This window comes from Schistocerca nitens, chromosome 8 (assembly GCF_023898315.1).
Source record: "Schistocerca nitens isolate TAMUIC-IGC-003100 chromosome 8, iqSchNite1.1, whole genome shotgun sequence".
In the NCBI taxonomy this organism is placed as follows: Eukaryota; Metazoa; Arthropoda; class Insecta; order Orthoptera; family Acrididae; genus Schistocerca; species Schistocerca nitens.
Genome location: NC_064621.1, coordinates 23536380 through 23555984, shown reverse-complemented (window position 1 = coordinate 23555984; position 19605 = coordinate 23536380). Strand labels below are relative to the sequence as shown.

Sequence of the window (19605 nt, the reverse complement as noted above, 5' to 3'; positions counted from 1 at the left end):
TCAGCTTCAAATACCATTCCTCTGATATTCATAAGAAGCTAGGCATCGTCGTAACCCGTTACGTTCATTACGCAAGGCTCACGAGAGGGGCGCAGGTTGCATCCGCGTAGACACAAAATTTTGCGCCGCCCAGCGTGGGGCTCGAACCCACGACCCTGAGATTAAGAGTCTCATGCTCTACCGACTGAGCTAGCCGGGCTCCACACAATGCTTTACGAGCCATACAATACTGATGGGACCTGCGACCATCTATGGAAGATCCTTTTGACTACAGCTTATTTCCTGCTGCCACAAATGAGCTACAATCCTATTCAATGAAAAATTGTCTCCGAAAGGCATCAAATCTGCTTCAAATGATACGTGGCTATCAGCACCATTATTCAACACACATGCTCGACTGTGCGCAGACGCCTGTGGCGTAGCTCTTGGGCCCTGAATCAGACGCAGTAGTTCCAACAAAAACTCTCCTGAACGGCACTGTGCCGAAAATTTCGCTACAGATCACCCTTGTCTTGCTTGAGCTTCAGGTAGACGCCGGTTTGCAGCCAGGAAGCGGACAGCAGCAACTTTCAACTAGTTTTGTAGTACTCAAACAACACAGTAAAACAGCATGCATCTTTTGCAGAACTGGAAAAACTCGACCGTGACAGGATTCGAACCTGCAATCTTCGGATCCGAAGTCCGACGCCTTATCCATTAGGCCACACGGTCACTGGCGCAATACGCTTCCCCAAACACACCTCATTATCGCCATTTGTGCACTTCCCGGAATGAATTTACCATCTTTGACGCAATTCTCCAATTTCAGTACTAAAAATGCGACGCTACTTCTTGCTGTGTCCCATCGCAAGTTACATTCAAGCCCTTATGACGCTCATCAAACAAGAGCTTGCAAATCAGCTTCAATCGCTTAGTGCCATCTCAGTCGGTTGTAGAACGTACCTCACCCTATGAGATACAATGGCGAGTTGCCGCTATTACCAAAGCGGCGGCGGCGCCGACGACGACGACGACAACCGCGAGGGTCTCTATCAGGGGTAGAAAATACATCACAAGAACCAAGTATTTCACGTCGGCATTCTCCGGAGACTCCCAAAAGCAGCAGTTTCTGGTGCCTACTTTAATAGCACCATTCGCACTATTCATTTGCGAGAGCATTTCTTAAATACCGCACCCATTTATAATTTGTTTCATCCTTGACCGCTTTTTTCGAAAGGGCCGCGGTGGGAGGGGCTTTTACAAAATTCATTTGCCTCCTGTGAGGATCGAACTCACGACCTCTGGTTTACTAGACCAGCGCTCTGCCACTGAGCTAAGGAGGCGCCTCCTAGCGCGCTTTTCGGGTACTTTGTTCTTATGGACTAGTGAATCGGAGATCTTCAGCTGGAAACGCACCGCATTAGCGACCATTATTTGCATTTAGCTACCACAGCTGCTGCTTTCCTACACATCTCACACGATATCGATGTACACCTAAAATTCCAAAACAACACATTTATTTCATTTCAGAGTTACTTTCAGCTTCAAATACCATTCCTCTGATATTCATAAGAAGCTAGGCATCGTCGTAACCCGTTACGTTCATTACGCAAGGCTCACGAGAGGGGCGCAGGTTGCATCCGCGTAGACACAAAATTTTGCGCCGCCCAGCGTGGGGCTCGAACCCACGACCCTGAGATTAAGAGTCTCATGCTCTACCGACTGAGCTAGCCGGGCTCCACACAATGCTTTACGAGCCATACAATACTGATGGGACCTGCGACCATCTATGGAAGATCCTTTTGACTACAGCTTATTTCCTGCTGCCACAAATGAGCTACAATCCTATTCAATGAAAAATTGTCTCCGAAAGGCATCAAATCTGCTTCAAATGATACGTGGCTATCAGCACCATTATTCAACACACATGCTCGACTGTGCGCAGACGCCTGTGGCGTAGCTCTTGGGCCCTGAATCAGACGCAGTAGTTCCAACAAAAACTCTCCTGAACGGCACTGTGCCGAAAATTTCGCTACAGATCACCCTTGTCTTGCTTGAGCTTCAGGTAGACGCCGGTTTGCAGCCAGGAAGCGGACAGCAGCAACTTTCAACTAGTTTTGTAGTACTCAAACAACACAGTAAAACAGCATGCATCTTTTGCAGAACTGGAAAAACTCGACCGTGACAGGATTCGAACCTGCAATCTTCGGATCCGAAGTCCGACGCCTTATCCATTAGGCCACACGGTCACTGGCGCAATACGCTTCCCCAAACACACCTCATTATCGCCATTTGTGCACTTCCCGGAATGAATTTACCATCTTTGACGCAATTCTCCAATTTCAGTACTAAAAATGCGACGCTACTTCTTGCTGTGTCCCATCGCAAGTTACATTCAAGCCCTTATGACGCTCATCAAACAAGAGCTTGCAAATCAGCTTCAATCGCTTAGTGCCATCTCAGTCGGTTGTAGAACGTACCTCACCCTATGAGATACAATGGCGAGTTGCCGCTATTACCAAAGCGGCGGCGGCGCCGACGACGACGACGACAACCGCGAGGGTCTCTATCAGGGGTAGAAAATACATCACAAGAACCAAGTATTTCACGTCGGCATTCTCCGGAGACTCCCAAAAGCAGCAGTTTCTGGTGCCTACTTTAATAGCACCATTCGCACTATTCATTTGCGAGAGCATTTCTTAAATACCGCACCCATTTATAATTTGTTTCATCCTTGACCGCTTTTTTCGAAAGGGCCACGGTGGGAGGGGCTTTTACAAAATTCATTTGCCTCCTGTGAGGATCGAACTCACGACCTCTGGTTTACTAGACCAGCGCTCTGCCACTGAGCTAAGGAGGCGCCTCCTAGCGCGCTTTTCGGGTACTTTGTTCTTATGGACTAGTGAATCGGAGATCTTCAGCTGGAAACGCACCGCATTAGCGACCATTATTTGCATTTAGCTACCACAGCTGCTGCTTTCCTACACATCTCACACGATATCGATGTACACCTAAAATTCCAAAACAACACATTTATTTCATTTCAGAGTTACTTTCAGCTTCAAATACCATTCCTCTGATATTCATAAGAAGCTAGGCATCGTCGTAACCCGTTACGTTCATTACGCAAGGCTCACGAGAGGGGCGCAGGTTGCATCCGCGTAGACACAAAATTTTGCGCCGCCCAGCGTGGGGCTCGAACCCACGACCCTGAGATTAAGAGTCTCATGCTCTACCGACTGAGCTAGCCGGGCTCCACACAATGCTTTACGAGCCATACAATACTGATGGGACCTGCGACCATCTATGGAAGATCCTTTTGACTACAGCTTATTTCCTGCTGCCACAAATGAGCTACAATCCTATTCAATGAAAAATTGTCTCCGAAAGGCATCAAATCTGCTTCAAATGATACGTGGCTATCAGCACCATTATTCAACACACATGCTCGACTGTGCGCAGACGCCTGTGGCGTAGCTCTTGGGCCCTGAATCAGACGCAGTAGTTCCAACAAAAACTCTCCTGAACGGCACTGTGCCGAAAATTTCGCTACAGATCACCCTTGTCTTGCTTGAGCTTCAGGTAGACGCCGGTTTGCAGCCAGGAAGCGGACAGCAGCAACTTTCAACTAGTTTTGTAGTACTCAAACAACACAGTAAAACAGCATGCATCTTTTGCAGAACTGGAAAAACTCGACCGTGACAGGATTCGAACCTGCAATCTTCGGATCCGAAGTCCGACGCCTTATCCATTAGGCCACACGGTCACTGGCGCAATACGCTTCCCCAAACACACCTCATTATCGCCATTTGTGCACTTCCCGGAATGAATTTACCATCTTTGACGCAATTCTCCAATTTCAGTACTAAAAATGCGACGCTACTTCTTGCTGTGTCCCATCGCAAGTTACATTCAAGCCCTTATGACGCTCATCAAACAAGAGCTTGCAAATCAGCTTCAATCGCTTAGTGCCATCTCAGTCGGTTGTAGAACGTACCTCACCCTATGAGATACAATGGCGAGTTGCCGCTATTACCAAAGCGGCGGCGGCGCCGACGACGACGACGACGACAACCGCGAGGGTCTCTATCAGGGGTAGAAAATACATCACAAGAACCAAGTATTTCACGTCGGCATTCTCCGGAGACTCCCAAAAGCAGCAGTTTCTGGTGCCTACTTTAATAGCACCATTCGCACTATTCATTTGCGAGAGCATTTCTTAAATACCGCACCCATTTATAATTTGTTTCATCCTTGACCGCTTTTTTCGAAAGGGCCACGGTGGGAGGGGCTTTTACAAAATTCATTTGCCTCCTGTGAGGATCGAACTCACGACCTCTGGTTTACTAGACCAGCGCTCTGCCACTGAGCTAAGGAGGCGCCTCCTAGCGCGCTTTTCGGGTACTTTGTTCTTATGGACTAGTGAATCGGAGATCTTCAGCTGGAAACGCACCGCATTAGCGACCATTATTTGCATTTAGCTACCACAGCTGCTGCTTTCCTACACATCTCACACGATATCGATGTACACCTAAAATTCCAAAACAACACATTTATTTCATTTCAGAGTTACTTTCAGCTTCAAATACCATTCCTCTGATATTCATAAGAAGCTAGGCATCGTCGTAACCCGTTACGTTCATTACGCAAGGCTCACGAGAGGGGCGCAGGTTGCATCCGCGTAGACACAAAATTTTGCGCCGCCCAGCGTGGGGCTCGAACCCACGACCCTGAGATTAAGAGTCTCATGCTGTACCGACTGAGCTAGCCGGGCTCCACACAATGCTTTACGAGCCATACAATACTGATGGGACCTGCGACCATCTATGGAAGATCCTTTTGACTACAGCTTATTTCCTGCTGCCACAAATGAGCTACAATCCTATTCAATGAAAAATTGTCTCCGAAAGGCATCAAATCTGCTTCAAATGATACGTGGCTATCAGCACCATTATTCAACACACATGCTCGACTGTGCGCAGACGCCTGTGGCGTAGCTCTTGGGCCCTGAATCAGACGCAGTAGTTCCAACAAAAACTCTCCTGAACGGCACTGTGCCGAAAATTTCGCTACAGATCACCCTTGTCTTGCTTGAGCTTCAGGTAGACGCCGGTTTGCAGCCAGGAAGCGGACAGCAGCAACTTTCAACTAGTTTTGTAGTACTCAAACAACACAGTAAAACAGCATGCATCTTTTGCAGAACTGGAAAAACTCGACCGTGACAGGATTCGAACCTGCAATCTTCGGATCCGAAGTCCGACGCCTTATCCATTAGGCCACACGGTCACTGGCGCAATACGCTTCCCCAAACACACCTCATTATCGCCATTTGTGCACTTCCCGGAATGAATTTACCATCTTTGACGCAATTCTCCAATTTCAGTACTAAAAATGCGACGCTACTTCTTGCTGTGTCCCATCGCAAGTTACATTCAAGCCCTTATGACGCTCATCAAACAAGAGCTTGCAAATCAGCTTCAATCGCTTAGTGCCATCTCAGTCGGTTGTAGAACGTACCTCACCCTATGAGATACAATGGCGAGTTGCCGCTATTACCAAAGCGGCGGCGGCGCCGACGACGACGACGACAACCGCGAGGGTCTCTATCAGGGGTAGAAAATACATCACAAGAACCAAGTATTTCACGTCGGCATTCTCCGGAGACTCCCAAAAGCAGCAGTTTCTGGTGCCTACTTTAATAGCACCATTCGCACTATTCATTTGCGAGAGCATTTCTTAAATACCGCACCCATTTATAATTTGTTTCATCCTTGACCGCTTTTTTCGAAAGGGCCACGGTGGGAGGGGCTTTTACAAAATTCATTTGCCTCCTGTGAGGATCGAACTCACGACCTCTGGTTTACTAGACCAGCGCTCTGCCACTGAGCTAAGGAGGCGCCTCCTAGCGCGCTTTTCGGGTACTTTGTTCTTATGGACTAGTGAATCGGAGATCTTCAGCTGGAAACGCACCGCATTAGCGACCATTATTTGCATTTAGCTACCACAGCTGCTGCTTTCCTACACATCTCACACGATATCGATGTACACCTAAAATTCCAAAACAACACATTTATTTCATTTCAGAGTTACTTTCAGCTTCAAATACCATTCCTCTGATATTCATAAGAAGCTAGGCATCGTCGTAACCCGTTACGTTCATTACGCAAGGCTCACGAGAGGGGCGCAGGTTGCATCCGCGTAGACACAAAATTTTGCGCCGCCCAGCGTGGGGCTCGAACCCACGACCCTGAGATTAAGAGTCTCATGCTCTACCGACTGAGCTAGCCGGGCTCCACACAATGCTTTACGAGCCATACAATACTGATGGGACCTGCGACCATCTATGGAAGATCCTTTTGACTACAGCTTATTTCCTGCTGCCACAAATGAGCTACAATCCTATTCAATGAAAAATTGTCTCCGAAAGGCATCAAATCTGCTTCAAATGATACGTGGCTATCAGCACCATTATTCAACACACATGCTCGACTGTGCGCAGACGCCTGTGGCGTAGCTCTTGGGCCCTGAATCAGACGCAGTAGTTCCAACAAAAACTCTCCTGAACGGCACTGTGCCGAAAATTTCGCTACAGATCACCCTTGTCTTGCTTGAGCTTCAGGTAGACGCCGGTTTGCAGCCAGGAAGCGGACAGCAGCAACTTTCAACTAGTTTTGTAGTACTCAAACAACACAGTAAAACAGCATGCATCTTTTGCAGAACTGGAAAAACTCGACCGTGACAGGATTCGAACCTGCAATCTTCGGATCCGAAGTCCGACGCCTTATCCATTAGGCCACACGGTCACTGGCGCAATACGCTTCCCCAAACACACCTCATTATCGCCATTTGTGCACTTCCCGGAATGAATTTACCATCTTTGACGCAATTCTCCAATTTCAGTACTAAAAATGCGACGCTACTTCTTGCTGTGTCCCATCGCAAGTTACATTCAAGCCCTTATGACGCTCATCAAACAAGAGCTTGCAAATCAGCTTCAATCGCTTAGTGCCATCTCAGTCGGTTGTAGAACGTACCTCACCCTATGAGATACAATGGCGAGTTGCCGCTATTACCAAAGCGGCGGCGGCGCCGACGACGACGACGACAACCGCGAGGGTCTCTATCAGGGGTAGAAAATACATCACAAGAACCAAGTATTTCACGTCGGCATTCTCCGGAGACTCCCAAAAGCAGCAGTTTCTGGTGCCTACTTTAATAGCACCATTCGCACTATTCATTTGCGAGAGCATTTCTTAAATACCGCACCCATTTATAATTTGTTTCATCCTTGACCGCTTTTTTCGAAAGGGCCACGGTGGGAGGGGCTTTTACAAAATTCATTTGCCTCCTGTGAGGATCGAACTCACGACCTCTGGTTTACTAGACCAGCGCTCTGCCACTGAGCTAAGGAGGCGCCTCCTAGCGCGCTTTTCGGGTACTTTGTTCTTATGGACTAGTGAATCGGAGATCTTCAGCTGGAAACGCACCGCATTAGCGACCATTATTTGCATTTAGCTACCACAGCTGCTGCTTTCCTACACATCTCACACGATATCGATGTACACCTAAAATTCCAAAACAACACATTTATTTCATTTCAGAGTTACTTTCAGCTTCAAATACCATTCCTCTGATATTCATAAGAAGCTAGGCATCGTCGTAACCCGTTACGTTCATTACGCAAGGCTCACGAGAGGGGCGCAGGTTGCATCCGCGTAGACACAAAATTTTGCGCCGCCCAGCGTGGGGCTCGAACCCACGACCCTGAGATTAAGAGTCTCATGCTCTACCGACTGAGCTAGCCGGGCTCCACACAATGCTTTACGAGCCATACAATACTGATGGGACCTGCGACCATCTATGGAAGATCCTTTTGACTACAGCTTATTTCCTGCTGCCACAAATGAGCTACAATCCTATTCAATGAAAAATTGTCTCCGAAAGGCATCAAATCTGCTTCAAATGATACGTGGCTATCAGCACCATTATTCAACACACATGCTCGACTGTGCGCAGACGCCTGTGGCGTAGCTCTTGGGCCCTGAATCAGACGCAGTAGTTCCAACAAAAACTCTCCTGAACGGCACTGTGCCGAAAATTTCGCTACAGATCACCCTTGTCTTGCTTGAGCTTCAGGTAGACGCCGGTTTGCAGCCAGGAAGCGGACAGCAGCAACTTTCAACTAGTTTTGTAGTACTCAAACAACACAGTAAAACAGCATGCATCTTTTGCAGAACTGGAAAAACTCGACCGTGACAGGATTCGAACCTGCAATCTTCGGATCCGAAGTCCGACGCCTTATCCATTAGGCCACACGGTCACTGGCGCAATACGCTTCCCCAAACACACCTCATTATCGCCATTTGTGCACTTCCCGGAATGAATTTACCATCTTTGACGCAATTCTCCAATTTCAGTACTAAAAATGCGACGCTACTTCTTGCTGTGTCCCATCGCAAGTTACATTCAAGCCCTTATGACGCTCATCAAACAAGAGCTTGCAAATCAGCTTCAATCGCTTAGTGCCATCTCAGTCGGTTGTAGAACGTACCTCACCCTATGAGATACAATGGCGAGTTGCCGCTATTACCAAAGCGGCGGCGGCGCCGACGACGACGACGACAACCGCGAGGGTCTCTATCAGGGGTAGAAAATACATCACAAGAACCAAGTATTTCACGTCGGCATTCTCCGGAGACTCCCAAAAGCAGCAGTTTCTGGTGCCTACTTTAATAGCACCATTCGCACTATTCATTTGCGAGAGCATTTCTTAAATACCGCACCCATTTATAATTTGTTTCATCCTTGACCGCTTTTTTCGAAAGGGCCACGGTGGGAGGGGCTTTTACAAAATTCATTTGCCTCCTGTGAGGATCGAACTCACGACCTCTGGTTTACTAGACCAGCGCTCTGCCACTGAGCTAAGGAGGCGCCTCCTAGCGCGCTTTTCGGGTACTTTGTTCTTATGGACTAGTGAATCGGAGATCTTCAGCTGGAAACGCACCGCATTAGCGACCATTATTTGCATTTAGCTACCACAGCTGCTGCTTTCCTACACATCTCACACGATATCGATGTACACCTAAAATTCCAAAACAACACATTTATTTCATTTCAGAGTTACTTTCAGCTTCAAATACCATTCCTCTGATATTCATAAGAAGCTAGGCATCGTCGTAACCCGTTACGTTCATTACGCAAGGCTCACGAGAGGGGCGCAGGTTGCATCCGCGTAGACACAAAATTTTGCGCCGCCCAGCGTGGGGCTCGAACCCACGACCCTGAGATTAAGAGTCTCATGCTGTACCGACTGAGCTAGCCGGGCTCCACACAATGCTTTACGAGCCATACAATACTGATGGGACCTGCGACCATCTATGGAAGATCCTTTTGACTACAGCTTATTTCCTGCTGCCACAAATGAGCTACAATCCTATTCAATGAAAAATTGTCTCCGAAAGGCATCAAATCTGCTTCAAATGATACGTGGCTATCAGCACCATTATTCAACACACATGCTCGACTGTGCGCAGACGCCTGTGGCGTAGCTCTTGGGCCCTGAATCAGACGCAGTAGTTCCAACAAAAACTCTCCTGAACGGCACTGTGCCGAAAATTTCGCTACAGATCACCCTTGTCTTGCTTGAGCTTCAGGTAGACGCCGGTTTGCAGCCAGGAAGCGGACAGCAGCAACTTTCAACTAGTTTTGTAGTACTCAAACAACACAGTAAAACAGCATGCATCTTTTGCAGAACTGGAAAAACTCGACCGTGACAGGATTCGAACCTGCAATCTTCGGATCCGAAGTCCGACGCCTTATCCATTAGGCCACACGGTCACTGGCGCAATACGCTTCCCCAAACACACCTCATTATCGCCATTTGTGCACTTCCCGGAATGAATTTACCATCTTTGACGCAATTCTCCAATTTCAGTACTAAAAATGCGACGCTACTTCTTGCTGTGTCCCATCGCAAGTTACATTCAAGCCCTTATGACGCTCATCAAACAAGAGCTTGCAAATCAGCTTCAATCGCTTAGTGCCATCTCAGTCGGTTGTAGAACGTACCTCACCCTATGAGATACAATGGCGAGTTGCCGCTATTACCAAAGCGGCGGCGGCGCCGACGACGACGACGACAACCGCGAGGGTCTCTATCAGGGGTAGAAAATACATCACAAGAACCAAGTATTTCACGTCGGCATTCTCCGGAGACTCCCAAAAGCAGCAGTTTCTGGTGCCTACTTTAATAGCACCATTCGCACTATTCATTTGCGAGAGCATTTCTTAAATACCGCACCCATTTATAATTTGTTTCATCCTTGACCGCTTTTTTCGAAAGGGCCACGGTGGGAGGGGCTTTTACAAAATTCATTTGCCTCCTGTGAGGATCGAACTCACGACCTCTGGTTTACTAGACCAGCGCTCTGCCACTGAGCTAAGGAGGCGCCTCCTAGCGCGCTTTTCGGGTACTTTGTTCTTATGGACTAGTGAATCGGAGATCTTCAGCTGGAAACGCACCGCATTAGCGACCATTATTTGCATTTAGCTACCACAGCTGCTGCTTTCCTACACATCTCACACGATATCGATGTACACCTAAAATTCCAAAACAACACATTTATTTCATTTCAGAGTTACTTTCAGCTTCAAATACCATTCCTCTGATATTCATAAGAAGCTAGGCATCGTCGTAACCCGTTACGTTCATTACGCAAGGCTCACGAGAGGGGCGCAGGTTGCATCCGCGTAGACACAAAATTTTGCGCCGCCCAGCGTGGGGCTCGAACCCACGACCCTGAGATTAAGAGTCTCATGCTCTACCGACTGAGCTAGCCGGGCTCCACACAATGCTTTACGAGCCATACAATACTGATGGGACCTGCGACCATCTATGGAAGATCCTTTTGACTACAGCTTATTTCCTGCTGCCACAAATGAGCTACAATCCTATTCAATGAAAAATTGTCTCCGAAAGGCATCAAATCTGCTTCAAATGATACGTGGCTATCAGCACCATTATTCAACACACATGCTCGACTGTGCGCAGACGCCTGTGGCGTAGCTCTTGGGCCCTGAATCAGACGCAGTAGTTCCAACAAAAACTCTCCTGAACGGCACTGTGCCGAAAATTTCGCTACAGATCACCCTTGTCTTGCTTGAGCTTCAGGTAGACGCCGGTTTGCAGCCAGGAAGCGGACAGCAGCAACTTTCAACTAGTTTTGTAGTACTCAAACAACACAGTAAAACAGCATGCATCTTTTGCAGAACTGGAAAAACTCGACCGTGACAGGATTCGAACCTGCAATCTTCGGATCCGAAGTCCGACGCCTTATCCATTAGGCCACACGGTCACTGGCGCAATACGCTTCCCCAAACACACCTCATTATCGCCATTTGTGCACTTCCCGGAATGAATTTACCATCTTTGACGCAATTCTCCAATTTCAGTACTAAAAATGCGACGCTACTTCTTGCTGTGTCCCATCGCAAGTTACATTCAAGCCCTTATGACGCTCATCAAACAAGAGCTTGCAAATCAGCTTCAATCGCTTAGTGCCATCTCAGTCGGTTGTAGAACGTACCTCACCCTATGAGATACAATGGCGAGTTGCCGCTATTACCAAAGCGGCGGCGGCGCCGACGACGACGACGACAACCGCGAGGGTCTCTATCAGGGGTAGAAAATACATCACAAGAACCAAGTATTTCACGTCGGCATTCTCCGGAGACTCCCAAAAGCAGCAGTTTCTGGTGCCTACTTTAATAGCACCATTCGCACTATTCATTTGCGAGAGCATTTCTTAAATACCGCACCCATTTATAATTTGTTTCATCCTTGACCGCTTTTTTCGAAAGGGCCGCGGTGGGAGGGGCTTTTACAAAATTCATTTGCCTCCTGTGAGGATCGAACTCACGACCTCTGGTTTACTAGACCAGCGCTCTGCCACTGAGCTAAGGAGGCGCCTCCTAGCGCGCTTTTCGGGTACTTTGTTCTTATGGACTAGTGAATCGGAGATCTTCAGCTGGAAACGCACCGCATTAGCGACCATTATTTGCATTTAGCTACCACAGCTGCTGCTTTCCTACACATCTCACACGATATCGATGTACACCTAAAATTCCAAAACAACACATTTATTTCATTTCAGAGTTACTTTCAGCTTCAAATACCATTCCTCTGATATTCATAAGAAGCTAGGCATCGTCGTAACCCGTTACGTTCATTACGCAAGGCTCACGAGAGGGGCGCAGGTTGCATCCGCGTAGACACAAAATTTTGCGCCGCCCAGCGTGGGGCTCGAACCCACGACCCTGAGATTAAGAGTCTCATGCTCTACCGACTGAGCTAGCCGGGCTCCACACAATGCTTTACGAGCCATACAATACTGATGGGACCTGCGACCATCTATGGAAGATCCTTTTGACTACAGCTTATTTCCTGCTGCCACAAATGAGCTACAATCCTATTCAATGAAAAATTGTCTCCGAAAGGCATCAAATCTGCTTCAAATGATACGTGGCTATCAGCACCATTATTCAACACACATGCTCGACTGTGCGCAGACGCCTGTGGCGTAGCTCTTGGGCCCTGAATCAGACGCAGTAGTTCCAACAAAAACTCTCCTGAACGGCACTGTGCCGAAAATTTCGCTACAGATCACCCTTGTCTTGCTTGAGCTTCAGGTAGACGCCGGTTTGCAGCCAGGAAGCGGACAGCAGCAACTTTCAACTAGTTTTGTAGTACTCAAACAACACAGTAAAACAGCATGCATCTTTTGCAGAACTGGAAAAACTCGACCGTGACAGGATTCGAACCTGCAATCTTCGGATCCGAAGTCCGACGCCTTATCCATTAGGCCACACGGTCACTGGCGCAATACGCTTCCCCAAACACACCTCATTATCGCCATTTGTGCACTTCCCGGAATGAATTTACCATCTTTGACGCAATTCTCCAATTTCAGTACTAAAAATGCGACGCTACTTCTTGCTGTGTCCCATCGCAAGTTACATTCAAGCCCTTATGACGCTCATCAAACAAGAGCTTGCAAATCAGCTTCAATCGCTTAGTGCCATCTCAGTCGGTTGTAGAACGTACCTCACCCTATGAGATACAATGGCGAGTTGCCGCTATTACCAAAGCGGCGGCGGCGCCGACGACGACGACGACAACCGCGAGGGTCTCTATCAGGGGTAGAAAATACATCACAAGAACCAAGTATTTCACGTCGGCATTCTCCGGAGACTCCCAAAAGCAGCAGTTTCTGGTGCCTACTTTAATAGCACCATTCGCACTATTCATTTGCGAGAGCATTTCTTAAATACCGCACCCATTTATAATTTGTTTCATCCTTGACCGCTTTTTTCGAAAGGGCCACGGTGGGAGGGGCTTTTACAAAATTCATTTGCCTCCTGTGAGGATCGAACTCACGACCTCTGGTTTACTAGACCAGCGCTCTGCCACTGAGCTAAGGAGGCGCCTCCTAGCGCGCTTTTCGGGTACTTTGTTCTTATGGACTAGTGAATCGGAGATCTTCAGCTGGAAACGCACCGCATTAGCGACCATTATTTGCATTTAGCTACCACAGCTGCTGCTTTCCTACACATCTCACACGATATCGATGTACACCTAAAATTCCAAAACAACACATTTATTTCATTTCAGAGTTACTTTCAGCTTCAAATACCATTCCTCTGATATTCATAAGAAGCTAGGCATCGTCGTAACCCGTTACGTTCATTACGCAAGGCTCACGAGAGGGGCGCAGGTTGCATCCGCGTAGACACAAAATTTTGCGCCGCCCAGCGTGGGGCTCGAACCCACGACCCTGAGATTAAGAGTCTCATGCTCTACCGACTTAGCTAGCCGGGCTCCACACAATGCTTTACGAGCCATACAATACTGATGGGACCTGCGACCATCTATGGAAGATCCTTTTGACTACAGCTTATTTCCTGCTGCCACAAATGAGCTACAATCCTATTCAATGAAAAATTGTCTCCGAAAGGCATCAAATCTGCTTCAAATGATACGTGGCTATCAGCACCATTATTCAACACACATGCTCGACTGTGCGCAGACGCCTGTGGCGTAGCTCTTGGGCCCTGAATCAGACGCAGTAGTTCCAACAAAAACTCTCCTGAACGGCACTGTGCCGAAAATTTCGCTACAGATCACCCTTGTCTTGCTTGAGCTTCAGGTAGACGCCGGTTTGCAGCCAGGAAGCGGACAGCAGCAACTTTCAACTAGTTTTGTAGTACTCAAACAACACAGTAAAACAGCATGCATCTTTTGCAGAACTGGAAAAACTCGACCGTGACAGGATTCGAACCTGCAATCTTCGGATCCGAAGTCCGACGCCTTATCCATTAGGCCACACGGTCACTGGCGCAATACGCTTCCCCAAACACACCTCATTATCGCCATTTGTGCACTTCCCGGAATGAATTTACCATCTTTGACGCAATTCTCCAATTTCAGTACTAAAAATGCGACGCTACTTCTTGCTGTGTCCCATCGCAAGTTACATTCAAGCCCTTATGACGCTCATCAAACAAGAGCTTGCAAATCAGCTTCAATCGCTTAGTGCCATCTCAGTCGGTTGTAGAACGTACCTCACCCTATGAGATACAATGGCGAGTTGCCGCTATTACCAAAGCGGCGGCGGCGCCGACGACGACGACGACGACGACAACCGCGAGGGTCTCTATCAGGGGTAGAAAATACATCACAAGAACCAAGTATTTCACGTCGGCATTCTCCGGAGACTCCCAAAAGCAGCAGTTTCTGGTGCCTACTTTAATAGCACCATTCGCACTATTCATTTGCGAGAGCATTTCTTAAATACCGCACCCATTTATAATTTGTTTCATCCTTGACCGCTTTTTTCGAAAGGGCCACGGTGGGAGGGGCTTTTACAAAATTCATTTGCCTCCTGTGAGGATCGAACTCACGACCTCTGGTTTACTAGACCAGCGCTCTGCCACTGAGCTAAGGAGGCGCCTCCTAGCGCGCTTTTCGGGTACTTTGTTCTTATGGACTAGTGAATCGGAGATCTTCAGCTGGAAACGCACCGCATTAGCGACCATTATTTGCATTTAGCTACCACAGCTGCTGCTTTCCTACACATCTCACACGATATCGATGTACACCTAAAATTCCAAAACAACACATTTATTTCATTTCAGAGTTACTTTCAGCTTCAAATACCATTCCTCTGATATTCATAAGAAGCTAGGCATCGTCGTAACCCGTTACGTTCATTACGCAAGGCTCACGAGAGGGGCGCAGGTTGCATCCGCGTAGACACAAAATTTTGCGCCGCCCAGCGTGGGGCTCGAACCCACGACCCTGAGATTAAGAGTCTCATGCTCTACCGACTGAGCTAGCCGGGCTCCACACAATGCTTTACGAGCCATACAATACTGATGGGACCTGCGACCATCTATGGAAGATCCTTTTGACTACAGCTTATTTCCTGCTGCCACAAATGAGCTACAATCCTATTCAATGAAAAATTGTCTCCGAAAGGCATCAAATCTGCTTCAAATGATACGTGGCTATCAGCACCATTATTCAACACACATGCTCGACTGTGCGCAGACGCCTGTGGCGTAGCTCTTGGGCCCTGAATCAGACGCAGTAGTTCCAACAAAAACTCTCCTGAACGGCACTGTGCCGAAAATTTCGCTACAGATCACCCTTGTCTTGCTTGAGCTTCAGGTAGACGCCGGTTTGCAGCCAGGAAGCGGACAGCAGCAACTTTCAACTAGTTTTGTAGTACTCAAACAACACAGTAAAACAGCATGCATCTTTTGCAGAACTGGAAAAACTCGACCGTGACAGGATTCGAACCTGCAATCTTCGGATCCGAAGTCCGACGCCTTATCCATTAGGCCACACGGTCACTGGCGCAATACGCTTCCCCAAACACACCTCATTATCGCCATTTGTGCACTTCCCGGAATGAATTTACCATCTTTGACGCAATTCTCCAATTTCAGTACTAAAAATGCGACGCTACTTCTTGCTGTGTCCCATCGCAAGTTACATTCAAGCCCTTATGACGCTCATCAAACAAGAGCTTGCAAATCAGCTTCAATCGCTTAGTGCCATCTCAGTCGGTTGTAGAACGTACCTCACCCTATGAGATACAATGGCGAGTTGCCGCTATTACCAAAGCGGCGGCGGCGCCGACGACGACGACGACAACCGCGAGGGTCTCTATCAGGGGTAGAAAATACATCACAAGAACCAAGTATTTCACGTCGGCATTCTCCGGAGACTCCCAAAAGCAGCAGTTTCTGGTGCCTACTTTAATAGCACCATTCGCACTATTCATTTGCGAGAGCATTTCTTAAATACCGCACCCATTTATAATTTGTTTCATCCTTGACCGCTTTTTTCGAAAGGGCCACGGTGGGAGGGGCTTTTACAAAATTCATTTGCCTCCTGTGAGGATCGAACTCACGACCTCTGGTTTACTAGACCAGCGCTCTGCCACTGAGCTAAGGAGGCGCCTCCTAGCGCGCTTTTCGGGTACTTTGTTCTTATGGACTAGTGAATCGGAGATCTTCAGCTGGAAACGCACCGCATTAGCGACCATTATTTGCATTTAGCTACCACAGCTGCTGCTTTCCTACACATCTCACACGATATCGATGTACACCTAAAATTCCAAAACAACACATTTATTTCATTTCAGAGTTACTTTCAGCTTCAAATACCATTCCTCTGATATTCATAAGAAGCTAGGCATCGTCGTAACCCGTTACGTTCATTACGCAAGGCTCACGAGAGGGGCGCAGGTTGCATCCGCGTAGACACAAAATTTTGCGCCGCCCAGCGTGGGGCTCGAACCCACGACCCTGAGATTAAGAGTCTCATGCTCTACCGACTGAGCTAGCCGGGCTCCACACAATGCTTTACGAGCCATACAATACTGATGGGACCTGCGACCATCTATGGAAGATCCTTTTGACTACAGCTTATTTCCTGCTGCCACAAATGAGCTACAATCCTATTCAATGAAAAATTGTCTCCGAAAGGCATCAAATCTGCTTCAAATGATACGTGGCTATCAGCACCATTATTCAACACACATGCTCGACTGTGCGCAGACGCCTGTGGCGTAGCTCTTGGGCCCTGAATCAGACGCAGTAGTTCCAACAAAAACTCTCCTGAACGGCACTGTGCCGAAAATTTCGCTACAGATCACCCTTGTCTTGCTTGAGCTTCAGGTAGACGCCGGTTTGCAGCCAGGAAGCGGACAGCAGCAACTTTCAACTAGTTTTGTAGTACTCAAACAACACAGTAAAACAGCATGCATCTTTTGCAGAACTGGAAAAACTCGACCGTGACAGGATTCGAACCTGCAATCTTCGGATCCGAAGTCCGACGCCTTATCCATTAGGCCACACGGTCACTGGCGCAATACGCTTCCCCAAACACACCTCATTATCGCCATTTGTGCACTTCCCGGAATGAATTTACCATCTTTGACGCAATTCTCCAATTTCAGTACTAAAAATGCGACGCTACTTCTTGCTGTGTCCCATCGCAAGTTACATTCAAGCCCTTATGACGCTCATCAAACAAGAGCTTGCAAATCAGCTTCAATCGCTTAGTGCCATCTCAGTCGGTTGTAGAACGTACCTCACCCTATGAGATACAATGGCGAGTTGCCGCTATTACCAAAGCGGCGGCGGCGCCGACGACGACGACGACAACCGCGAGGGTCTCTATCAGGGGTAGAAAATACATCACAAGAACCAAGTATTTCACGTCGGCATTCTCCGGAGACTCCCAAAAGCAGCAGTTTCTGGTGCCTACTTTAATAGCACCATTCGCACTATTCATTTGCGAGAGCATTTCTTAAATACCGCACCCATTTATAATTTGTTTCATCCTTGACCGCTTTTTTCGAAAGGGCCACGGTGGGAGGGGCTTTTACAAAATTCATTTGCCTCCTGTGAGGATCGAACTCACGACCTCTGGTTTACTAGACCAGCGCTCTGCCACTGAGCTAAGGAGGCGCCTCCTAGCGCGCTTTTCGGGTACTTTGTTCTTATGGACTAGTGAATCGGAGATCTTCAGCTGGAAACGCACCGCATTAGCGACCATTATTTGCATTTAGCTACCACAGCTGCTGCTTTCCTACACATCTCACACGATATCGATGTACACCTAAAATTCCAAAACAACACATTTATTTCATTTCAGAGTTACTTTCAGCTTCAAATACCATTCCTCTGATATTCATAAGAAGCTAGGCATCGTCGTAACCCGTTACGTTCATTACGCAAGGCTCACGAGAGGGGCGCAGGTTGCATCCGCGTAGACACAAAATTTTGCGCCGCCCAGCGTGGGGCTCGAACCCACGACCCTGAGATTAAGAGTCTCATGCTCTACCGACTGAGCTAGCCGGGCTCCACACAATGCTTTACGAGCCATACAATACTGATGGGACCTGCGACCATCTATGGAAGATCCTTTTGACTACAGCTTATTTCCTGCTGCCACAAATGAGCTACAATCCTATTCAATGAAAAATTGTCTCCGAAAGGCATCAAATCTGCTTCAAATGATACGTGGCTATCAGCACCATTATTCAACACACATGCTCGACTGTGCGCAGACGCCTGTGGCGTAGCTCTTGGGCCCTGAATCAGACGCAGTAGTTCCATCAAAAACTCTCCTGAACGGCACTGTGCCGAAAATTTCGCTACAGATCACCCTTGTCTTGCTTGAGCTTCAGGTAGACGCCGGTTTGCAGCCAGGAAGCGGACAGCAGCAACTTTCAACTAGTTTTGTAGTACTCAAACAACACAGTAAAACAGCATGCATCTTTTGCAGAACTGGAAAAACTCGACCGTGACAGGATTCGAACCTGCAATCTTCGGATCCGAAGTCCGACGCCTTATCCATTAGGCCACACGGTCACTGGCGCAATACGCTTCCCCAAACACACCTCATTATCGCCATTTGTGCACTTCCCGGAATGAATTTACCATCTTTGACGCAATTCTCCAATTTCAGTACTAAAAATGCGACGCTACTTCTTGCTGTGTCCCATCGCAAGTTACATTCAAGCCCTTATGACGCTCATCAAACAAGAGCTTGCAAATCAGCTTCAATCGCTTAGTGCCATCTCAGTCGGTTGTAGAACGTACCTCACCCTATGAGATACAATGGCGAGTTGCCGCTATTACCAAAGCGGCGGCGGCGCCGACGACGACGACGACGACGACGACGACGACGACGACGACGACGACAACCGCGAGGGTCTCTATCAGGGGTAGAAAATACATCACAAGAACCAAGTATTTCACGTCGGCATTCTCCGGAGACTCCCAAAAGCAGCAGTTTCTGGTGCCTACTTTAATAGCACCATTCGCACTATTCATTTGCGAGAGCATTTCTTAAATACCGCACCCATTTATAATTTGTTTCATCCTTGACCGCTTTTTTCGAAAGGGCCACGGTGGGAGGGGCTTTTACAAAATTCATTTGCCTCCTGTGAGGATCGAACTCACGACCTCTGGTTTACTAGACCAGCGCTCTGCCACTGAGCTAAGGAGGCGCCTCCTAGCGCGCTTTTCGGGTACTTTGTTCTTATGGAC

At 47.9% G+C, this 19605-nt stretch overlaps 39 non-coding genes across 39 annotated transcripts; all 39 read right to left on the bottom strand.

Annotated features, from left to right (window-relative positions):
• Positions 1-126: 126 nt before the first annotated feature.
• Trnak-cuu (transfer RNA lysine (anticodon CUU)) lies at positions 127-199 on the bottom strand. The gene has a single exon. It is a non-coding gene; the product is annotated as a tRNA-Lys (tRNA).
• A 439-nt stretch (positions 200-638) lies between these two features.
• Trnar-ucg (transfer RNA arginine (anticodon UCG)) lies at positions 639-711 on the bottom strand. Its single transcript has one exon. It is a non-coding gene; the product is annotated as a tRNA-Arg (tRNA).
• Positions 712-1250: 539 nt separating this feature from the next.
• On the bottom strand, positions 1251-1322 carry Trnat-agu (transfer RNA threonine (anticodon AGU)). Its single transcript has one exon. It is a non-coding gene; the product is annotated as a tRNA-Thr (tRNA).
• A 321-nt stretch (positions 1323-1643) lies between these two features.
• Trnak-cuu (transfer RNA lysine (anticodon CUU)) lies at positions 1644-1716 on the bottom strand. Its single transcript has one exon. It is a non-coding gene; the product is annotated as a tRNA-Lys (tRNA).
• A 439-nt stretch (positions 1717-2155) lies between these two features.
• On the bottom strand, positions 2156-2228 carry Trnar-ucg (transfer RNA arginine (anticodon UCG)). The gene has a single exon. It is a non-coding gene; the product is annotated as a tRNA-Arg (tRNA).
• A 539-nt stretch (positions 2229-2767) lies between these two features.
• Trnat-agu (transfer RNA threonine (anticodon AGU)) lies at positions 2768-2839 on the bottom strand. Its single transcript has one exon. It is a non-coding gene; the product is annotated as a tRNA-Thr (tRNA).
• Positions 2840-3160: 321 nt separating this feature from the next.
• On the bottom strand, positions 3161-3233 carry Trnak-cuu (transfer RNA lysine (anticodon CUU)). The gene has a single exon. It is a non-coding gene; the product is annotated as a tRNA-Lys (tRNA).
• A 439-nt stretch (positions 3234-3672) lies between these two features.
• On the bottom strand, positions 3673-3745 carry Trnar-ucg (transfer RNA arginine (anticodon UCG)). The gene has a single exon. It is a non-coding gene; the product is annotated as a tRNA-Arg (tRNA).
• A 542-nt stretch (positions 3746-4287) lies between these two features.
• Positions 4288-4359, bottom strand: Trnat-agu (transfer RNA threonine (anticodon AGU)). Its single transcript has one exon. It is a non-coding gene; the product is annotated as a tRNA-Thr (tRNA).
• A 321-nt stretch (positions 4360-4680) lies between these two features.
• Positions 4681-4753, bottom strand: Trnak-cuu (transfer RNA lysine (anticodon CUU)). Its single transcript has one exon. It is a non-coding gene; the product is annotated as a tRNA-Lys (tRNA).
• A 439-nt stretch (positions 4754-5192) lies between these two features.
• Positions 5193-5265, bottom strand: Trnar-ucg (transfer RNA arginine (anticodon UCG)). Its single transcript has one exon. It is a non-coding gene; the product is annotated as a tRNA-Arg (tRNA).
• A 539-nt stretch (positions 5266-5804) lies between these two features.
• Trnat-agu (transfer RNA threonine (anticodon AGU)) lies at positions 5805-5876 on the bottom strand. The gene has a single exon. It is a non-coding gene; the product is annotated as a tRNA-Thr (tRNA).
• A 321-nt stretch (positions 5877-6197) lies between these two features.
• Positions 6198-6270, bottom strand: Trnak-cuu (transfer RNA lysine (anticodon CUU)). Its single transcript has one exon. It is a non-coding gene; the product is annotated as a tRNA-Lys (tRNA).
• A 439-nt stretch (positions 6271-6709) lies between these two features.
• Trnar-ucg (transfer RNA arginine (anticodon UCG)) lies at positions 6710-6782 on the bottom strand. Its single transcript has one exon. It is a non-coding gene; the product is annotated as a tRNA-Arg (tRNA).
• A 539-nt stretch (positions 6783-7321) lies between these two features.
• Positions 7322-7393, bottom strand: Trnat-agu (transfer RNA threonine (anticodon AGU)). The gene has a single exon. It is a non-coding gene; the product is annotated as a tRNA-Thr (tRNA).
• Positions 7394-7714: 321 nt separating this feature from the next.
• Positions 7715-7787, bottom strand: Trnak-cuu (transfer RNA lysine (anticodon CUU)). Its single transcript has one exon. It is a non-coding gene; the product is annotated as a tRNA-Lys (tRNA).
• A 439-nt stretch (positions 7788-8226) lies between these two features.
• Trnar-ucg (transfer RNA arginine (anticodon UCG)) lies at positions 8227-8299 on the bottom strand. The gene has a single exon. It is a non-coding gene; the product is annotated as a tRNA-Arg (tRNA).
• Positions 8300-8838: 539 nt separating this feature from the next.
• Trnat-agu (transfer RNA threonine (anticodon AGU)) lies at positions 8839-8910 on the bottom strand. Its single transcript has one exon. It is a non-coding gene; the product is annotated as a tRNA-Thr (tRNA).
• Positions 8911-9231: 321 nt separating this feature from the next.
• Positions 9232-9304, bottom strand: Trnak-cuu (transfer RNA lysine (anticodon CUU)). Its single transcript has one exon. It is a non-coding gene; the product is annotated as a tRNA-Lys (tRNA).
• A 439-nt stretch (positions 9305-9743) lies between these two features.
• Positions 9744-9816, bottom strand: Trnar-ucg (transfer RNA arginine (anticodon UCG)). The gene has a single exon. It is a non-coding gene; the product is annotated as a tRNA-Arg (tRNA).
• Positions 9817-10355: 539 nt separating this feature from the next.
• Positions 10356-10427, bottom strand: Trnat-agu (transfer RNA threonine (anticodon AGU)). The gene has a single exon. It is a non-coding gene; the product is annotated as a tRNA-Thr (tRNA).
• Positions 10428-10748: 321 nt separating this feature from the next.
• Positions 10749-10821, bottom strand: Trnak-cuu (transfer RNA lysine (anticodon CUU)). Its single transcript has one exon. It is a non-coding gene; the product is annotated as a tRNA-Lys (tRNA).
• Positions 10822-11260: 439 nt separating this feature from the next.
• Positions 11261-11333, bottom strand: Trnar-ucg (transfer RNA arginine (anticodon UCG)). The gene has a single exon. It is a non-coding gene; the product is annotated as a tRNA-Arg (tRNA).
• A 539-nt stretch (positions 11334-11872) lies between these two features.
• Positions 11873-11944, bottom strand: Trnat-agu (transfer RNA threonine (anticodon AGU)). The gene has a single exon. It is a non-coding gene; the product is annotated as a tRNA-Thr (tRNA).
• Positions 11945-12265: 321 nt separating this feature from the next.
• On the bottom strand, positions 12266-12338 carry Trnak-cuu (transfer RNA lysine (anticodon CUU)). Its single transcript has one exon. It is a non-coding gene; the product is annotated as a tRNA-Lys (tRNA).
• A 439-nt stretch (positions 12339-12777) lies between these two features.
• On the bottom strand, positions 12778-12850 carry Trnar-ucg (transfer RNA arginine (anticodon UCG)). Its single transcript has one exon. It is a non-coding gene; the product is annotated as a tRNA-Arg (tRNA).
• Positions 12851-13389: 539 nt separating this feature from the next.
• Positions 13390-13461, bottom strand: Trnat-agu (transfer RNA threonine (anticodon AGU)). The gene has a single exon. It is a non-coding gene; the product is annotated as a tRNA-Thr (tRNA).
• A 321-nt stretch (positions 13462-13782) lies between these two features.
• On the bottom strand, positions 13783-13855 carry Trnak-cuu (transfer RNA lysine (anticodon CUU)). The gene has a single exon. It is a non-coding gene; the product is annotated as a tRNA-Lys (tRNA).
• Positions 13856-14294: 439 nt separating this feature from the next.
• Trnar-ucg (transfer RNA arginine (anticodon UCG)) lies at positions 14295-14367 on the bottom strand. The gene has a single exon. It is a non-coding gene; the product is annotated as a tRNA-Arg (tRNA).
• A 545-nt stretch (positions 14368-14912) lies between these two features.
• On the bottom strand, positions 14913-14984 carry Trnat-agu (transfer RNA threonine (anticodon AGU)). The gene has a single exon. It is a non-coding gene; the product is annotated as a tRNA-Thr (tRNA).
• Positions 14985-15305: 321 nt separating this feature from the next.
• Trnak-cuu (transfer RNA lysine (anticodon CUU)) lies at positions 15306-15378 on the bottom strand. Its single transcript has one exon. It is a non-coding gene; the product is annotated as a tRNA-Lys (tRNA).
• A 439-nt stretch (positions 15379-15817) lies between these two features.
• Positions 15818-15890, bottom strand: Trnar-ucg (transfer RNA arginine (anticodon UCG)). The gene has a single exon. It is a non-coding gene; the product is annotated as a tRNA-Arg (tRNA).
• Positions 15891-16429: 539 nt separating this feature from the next.
• On the bottom strand, positions 16430-16501 carry Trnat-agu (transfer RNA threonine (anticodon AGU)). Its single transcript has one exon. It is a non-coding gene; the product is annotated as a tRNA-Thr (tRNA).
• Positions 16502-16822: 321 nt separating this feature from the next.
• On the bottom strand, positions 16823-16895 carry Trnak-cuu (transfer RNA lysine (anticodon CUU)). The gene has a single exon. It is a non-coding gene; the product is annotated as a tRNA-Lys (tRNA).
• A 439-nt stretch (positions 16896-17334) lies between these two features.
• Trnar-ucg (transfer RNA arginine (anticodon UCG)) lies at positions 17335-17407 on the bottom strand. Its single transcript has one exon. It is a non-coding gene; the product is annotated as a tRNA-Arg (tRNA).
• Positions 17408-17946: 539 nt separating this feature from the next.
• Trnat-agu (transfer RNA threonine (anticodon AGU)) lies at positions 17947-18018 on the bottom strand. Its single transcript has one exon. It is a non-coding gene; the product is annotated as a tRNA-Thr (tRNA).
• Positions 18019-18339: 321 nt separating this feature from the next.
• Positions 18340-18412, bottom strand: Trnak-cuu (transfer RNA lysine (anticodon CUU)). Its single transcript has one exon. It is a non-coding gene; the product is annotated as a tRNA-Lys (tRNA).
• A 439-nt stretch (positions 18413-18851) lies between these two features.
• On the bottom strand, positions 18852-18924 carry Trnar-ucg (transfer RNA arginine (anticodon UCG)). The gene has a single exon. It is a non-coding gene; the product is annotated as a tRNA-Arg (tRNA).
• A 569-nt stretch (positions 18925-19493) lies between these two features.
• On the bottom strand, positions 19494-19565 carry Trnat-agu (transfer RNA threonine (anticodon AGU)). Its single transcript has one exon. It is a non-coding gene; the product is annotated as a tRNA-Thr (tRNA).
• Between the last annotated feature and the right edge of the window lie 40 nt (positions 19566-19605).